This window comes from Parus major, chromosome 1 (assembly GCF_001522545.3).
Source record: "Parus major isolate Abel chromosome 1, Parus_major1.1, whole genome shotgun sequence".
Taxonomy (NCBI): Eukaryota; Metazoa; Chordata; class Aves; order Passeriformes; family Paridae; genus Parus; species Parus major.
Window position 1 is genome coordinate 20,851,811 of NC_031768.1, and position 6,428 is coordinate 20,858,238.

Here is a 6,428-nt window from a genome sequence, read left to right on the forward strand (position 1 = left end):
ATTTACCTGACGACATCAGTCCTTGCTGTCTTTGTGTACCAACAGAGATCTCATAAAAAAATTTGTAAAGTCCAACCTCTTTTCATAGTTTATAGTTCAAAGTGGTCCTTTTCCAGTGCCAGTTAGCAGAGCTAAACCCTTCACTAACTGAACACTAACATCATTGAAGTACAAGAACGATGAAATACTTGCCAAGTTTTTATTGAAAAACTAGGTCCAAATTGACACAATTCATAGATCCCCAGGCAATCCTATTTTAGTCCCTGAAAGATATTTTTCCCATTTTTTCAGTTTGCCTTAGAAAATATGTCTCAATTTTAAGACTTCAATTCAGTAAATAAGTGAATATAGAAATTTTATCGCTTCATTGTTTCATCTAATTCATTCTCAAGTCACACAGTGTCTTAAATTCAAATGCAGATCTACAATTACAGTTTCCTCCTTATCTGTTTCATAAAAGAAATACAACCATGCAGCATCCTTGTTGAACATATTTCTATTTTTCTAGTGACACAAAGAAAAATACAGTTATTATTCTAATTTCTTAGACATGTATAAAACCTGAACTGAAAAACCCTCTTGCTCAGAGACATGGGATATTTTATTTTCTGTCATTATTATTATACACTGAATGCAACTTTTTTCAGGTCACTTACAAAGAATTTTGCATGGTATGGAAGAAAATGTTTTTCAGAAAACTTTACGAAAACTGACAGGTTTCTCCTTGACTTAGTCAGTAGAAGTATTTCCTCTGCTTTCAACAAGACTAGAATTTGATAGCTGGAATGCAAAATACAAGAAGTAAAAAAAAAATTAGCACAGGATTAAAAGAAAAAAAACAACAAAAAATACAAATAAAACTGAAAGAAAACTATTTGAAAACACAAAAATATTTTAAGAAACATAAACTTTACTCCTAAGTTGGATACAATTTACAGATATAACAGGAAATAGTTCTTTGTTTTTTCTCAAAGTTATCAATTGTCCACATGAATTTTTACCTCTTGAGGGAAGCTTGGACTTGTAATTTTCTCTTCTCTGTCCATTACCTCTATTTTGAGTAAGATAATGTGCCTCGTGACTGAAAGGCATATTTTCTTGACCTATATGGTCAAGAATTTCTCTGTATTACATTGTAGACTCTAATTTGTTTAGAAAATAAAAAATATTATAATAATAAAAAAATAATTAATGTAGTTTTTCTATTGCTATTTCCTTTGTGTGAAATGAAACTTAATTTATTCTGTGTGTGTGTGTATGTGTGTGTGTGTTTGTGCAAGTTCGTGTTTATCTGATGAGATCATGATGCTGAAAAGCAGAAAACTAAAAGTGGCATAAAAGGAGATCTGCCTCCCAAAGAAAGCTCTGGGAAGTGCTGCAACTTACACCCTGAACTGAACCCTGTCTTAACTGAAAATACCACTACTAATTACCAACTTTTAAAACAAATGTGTTAATCAGTTTGTTTCTTCACCAGTTGTAATGAACACACCTTGGGCCCAAGGATGATAATGACACCATGCCTGTTTGTAGGGGGTTTGCAGGAAAAGCAGCTCTGAAATGGCACATCAAAAGATAAGCTTCACACCAGCTGTGTTATCTTTTACTGCCACACCCACAGCTCTTCCTGTTCACATTCTCACACTTGCATCAATGGGAAACCAGTAAATAGCAATTATTTTCTATACATCCAGAATATCAGTTTATGACACAAATGTTATTGATCTATCAGGAAGCAGTTCTCTCACAGGTGTCAATATGGATATCAGACCAAAGTGTTTCTTCCCTTGTAGCAGAGCTATGGGATAGATTTTTTTACAGTGAACTTTGGAATTTTTTGCTTAGTGTAAATACCGGTGTTCCAGGGTTAAAAGGAAAACCCAAAAGCAAAAACAAAAAACCCAAAAACAAAACAAAAAATAAAAAAAAAGCCTGCAGAGGGTTTTTATAGTTTGGGGGTTTGTTTTCTGGATGTGTCTAAATTAGGATTTGACAAGCCATGCACTCATGGACTTGTGAATTTCAAGGTGTTTACTTATCTTTCCCTCTTGAGAGGATTCACTGACAATGGTACCTGGATTTCCATGGTGTAGAGAGAAGAAGGATACCAGTATTTTATTATCCATGTGAAAGATAGGTAAGACATGGACGAGAAAAAATAACTTTAAATCCTAGTTTACTTCAGCTGCTGCAAAATATTTTAAATTTAACAAAAAGCATTAAAGTAGTATCATGTAAATTACATTGTAACTACTATTACATTAGCAGTCTGTTTGGGTTTTGTTGTTCAGATTTTGCAGTGAGCTGAGATCAAAGCTTTTGATATGATGCTGAAAGATATTGTGAGTTGGATTAGAACCCAGTCAGATATGGTCTCCTATAAGGAGAGTTGTGCTGTGGCCTTACCTGGATTGGTAGGTATTGGAATATGAGAAGCAACATTATTATTTCTGATTATAAAAGTTGGAGAAATATGAACAGTTGTAATAATTAAGTCTCCCTATGTTAATTTTAATATTGAGACTACTTTTGTGCAGAAAATTAATAAAATACTGGAAGAATGATACCAGTTTGGGCCTAAAAGTGGAAAAGACAAAGGAAATTAACAGGTAAATATAAAATGTTCCTTTACGCATTCTTTCTTTATCAAGAGAGGGGCAGGTGATGAAACAAAGTAGGTTTTCAAAACTTTCCTTTTTCCTGAGTAGGTCACAAAATCCATCCCAGTGTATGTGTTATGTGAAAAGATTGAACCTTCGATCTTTTATATCTTTTATATTTGTACCTTTGGTACAATAGGCTGCTATTTCTGAAATGTCCAATTTTACATTTTCAGGAACTCTCTGGTCTCAGCCTTATCTTCCAGGAACCCATTTAATGGAGGTTTCCTAGGAAAAAGTAGAACAGACTATAGTTATTAAATATATATCCTGTATCACCATTAAAGAGATGCTCTGCTAATTATGTAACATCTGTCAAAAGACTTTTTCTACCCAGCCACTTCCCTGAATATAGTGTCATTCTTTTTCTTTTTTCAAACATATTCTTATCCTTGATTTTACTACTGCACTATTATATATATATATATATATATATATATATATATATATATATATATATATATATATATAATTTGCCTGCAATATCACTGGAAGATTGATTTTCTCTTCCATTTTTACATGCAGGAATGAGTGTCCCAAATATACACAAATGATATGAATCATCTCCCATTATGAATTACATTCTAGAATTTATTTCTAGAAATAAGATGAAAAGAAAAATTCTTGGAAAATGGAGCCAGTATACCTTTTATCTTTACCGGGGGGATAGATAATTCAGTGTAAGTCTTTGCAAATACAAAAAGTTAATCCCATCAAGTACAAGAAACTGATATGCTGTATGCTATGAAGAAGCTTATTCTTTTAAATGTTATATAATAATTGGTTTAGGAAAGAAAATAAATTTATAAATTGACAGATCTTCAATTAATTAATCTCTCTTGTTTTTCATTTCACTGCAGTAGCCCCTTGACTTTAAAAGAGTTTGATTTTATTTCCCCTTGCCTGCCAAAGAAAATAATTTCTCCCAGGAACAAGCAATTCAGTTCACAAACACACAGCATGTAAGTACTCTGAATTCCTGAGAGTCCACAGGAAACACTTTTGACAGAAGAAATGTGACCAGCAGAAAATTAGTTTGGAAAACAGCTGTGGCTCTTAATATTTAAAGAACTTTCTCATTTACTTCAGTAAAACTGGAAACTCCTTAGTTTGCACTGTTGTGGATTTGTTTCTCCTCCCCCTTTCCCAAACACAATGAACTGAAGTATTTTCAGCATGACATTACAGGAAATATTTTGATAAAGAGCCTTACGTCATATTTTGGGAAAAGAGTCCAGGAAACAGGATAGGGACAAGGAGCAAACTGCATCTTAGCAATTCCCAGCTGTTGTTCATTGTGCTGGGCAATACTGTCAATGAAAAAAAACATTAAAGAATCTGACAGCTTTAGTCATAGTTGAAGACAAAGATTAAGGAATCTGGTTTTGTGTTTTCAATATTGTCTGAAAGATTTACTTGCTCTTGGTGCATCAGTCATCCAAGGCTGCACTATCTGTGCACGCTCCCTGCAGACATGCACACTGCCATTAGTGGGATGAAGACAACCTTGACTGCATCCTTGACTACATGAGTTGAGTGCCAAACAGGTGGTATGTTTGTCACCTTTTTTCCATATAATACTCTGGAACCTTCATGTCAATAGCTGATAAAACCCCTATTTGATAAATACTAGTTTTGAATTCAGAAGTGCTTTTTTTATATCAGAAAATCTGTAAACAGTGCTAAGCACTGGTGAAAACAAAATGTTCAAGAAATTCTATTTGAAAAGTACACTGAACGAGTTATTTGTCAAATAATATGCTTGTGACTTATTTAACAGTCCTCTAAAGGCAGTATTACAGAAGTGTTCTTTAGATAACTGTAAACTTTGCTAGGAAATTCTGTTTTATTTTATTTTATTTTATTTTATTTTATTTTATTTTATTTTATTTTATTTTATTTTATTTTATTTTATTTTATTTTATTTTATTTTATTTTATTTTNTTTATTTTATTTTATTTTATTTTATTTTATTTTATTTTATTTTATTTTATTTTATTTTATTTTATTTTATTTTATTTTATTTTATTTTATTTTAAATAAACAGCTTTGTGTTTGTCTGGTTTTCCTAGCTGATAAACATTGCATCTAGTGGTGGGATCACAGATTTTGCACATTAATTAATTTTGCACATCCATTAATTACATGTAAGAAATGATTCTTAATATATTTCATCCATTTTGATATTTTTCCCATTGGTACATTTTATCAAGATTTTTTTGTCACAACTGCTAGCATGTGGTCATCGGGGATATCATATTAAGATTGGCATTCCTTTCTTGTTCAAATAAAGAATAAAATACTTATCTCTACTAAATTTAAATACACATCATGCACACAGCCAACACTATTGTATCAAATAGAGAATGCAACTTCCATTTAAATAGAAGTTCTCTAAGAGGAATTGTAACTTGAAAAAGAAAGTAAGAGAGGATATTTATGCTATGTTGTTGCTTGTATGATACCATATTTAAATATTGATTTGAATCTGACCAGGGGAGTACATTGCATGAACTAAATAGTTAATTACTCTCTACACAGTAAGAGGGGAACTAATTGTCCTAGAAAGCAGCACACTGAAAATTATGTGTTTAGAACCATCTGGCCAATATGGAAATCTATGATTCTGCACTGGAAATCATAGTTTGTGATTACCCTTCTCAGAGTTGCTCCTCCTTCCACAGGAGGAAAACTATCCAGAAGCATTTCTGGAAAATGGAGTAGAACTGGACTTCATTTTCCCACCAAAACTCACAGGTGTCTCAGAGAACTTCCTCATCTCAGAATATGCTGTCTTTATGGTCTTTTAGGATGCAGACTGCACTGAAAATTCAGAAGCTGCCATTAACCTGTCTTTCCTACTTTTGAAATCATTAGATAGCTAATGGGGCATGCAAAGGAAGCTGTGCCAATATGCTCTCCTGCTGGGAATAGCGTTTGTTGAACAAACAGGTTTGAGACCTGTTGGGATACGTTCAGTGTGCACAGCAAGTGCACAGACAACCATTGTGTTTAGCCAGCTGTACAAACACAACCATAATTTCCTCCTCTTCTCTGTCTTCTGAAAGCTGCCTTCAAAATGACATCTCTTTTTGGAGCGTAGCACAGAAGCACTAAGTATTAAATACTTTTATGTTAGGTGTAGGGACTACTCACCGTTTCTTTCCTTCATGTATTGCTTCAATGACAAATGACCATGGATGGAAAAAGTACCTGTCAGTCAGAGATTAAAAATAACAAAATAAACAGGTTTTGAAGTTTAGAATTTACTAATGGTACTGCTGATGAAACAGAAACACAGCAGCATCTAATTTACTTCTACTTGGCCTTTTAGTTATCATCGAATATCCGGCGTTGGAAGGGACCCACAAAGATCATTGAATTCCAGCTCCTGGTCTTGTACAAGGCAAGCCCAAGAACCATACCAGGTGCCCGAAGTAGTACAGAAGTAAAAAGCGATATTATTATTATTATTATTAATTTATTTTTACAGATCTGTATTTTACAGACTGACTCATGCAGAATGACTTCCCCAAAATAAGGTGGATGAAATAGTTTTTCTTTCATTTTTATTCTGATACTTCTTACAGTACAGGTGACAGAAATTTTAAAACTGCTGTGTACCTGAGGGCCCCAGTGGTGCTCCCAAGGCTCTCCCCGCCCTGCCCAAGCCCAGGACCCGTGTCAGCCCCAGCCTGGCGGTGCCGCAGCAGGGCCGGTGCCTGGCTTCCCACAGCTGAGCCGGGCACAGCTCCCCACAGCCCGGCC

The 6,428-nt window shown here is 34.0% G+C and overlaps 1 long non-coding RNA gene across 2 annotated transcripts; it reads right to left on the reverse strand.

Moving 5' to 3' along the window:
- Nucleotides 1-340: 340 nt before the first annotated feature.
- Nucleotides 341-6,012, reverse strand: LOC107206253. 2 transcript variants are annotated; one of them, XR_001522364.3, is made up of 3 exons: nt 5,817-6,012; nt 2,786-2,888; nt 341-780 (listed from the first exon to the last, which is right to left on the reverse strand). It is a non-coding gene; the product is annotated as an uncharacterized LOC107206253 (long non-coding RNA). The 2 variants fall into 2 exon arrangements; XR_004495891.1 differs by lacking the exon at nt 5,817-6,012 and adding an exon at nt 3,874-3,963.
- Nucleotides 6,013-6,428: the final 416 nt, after the last annotated feature.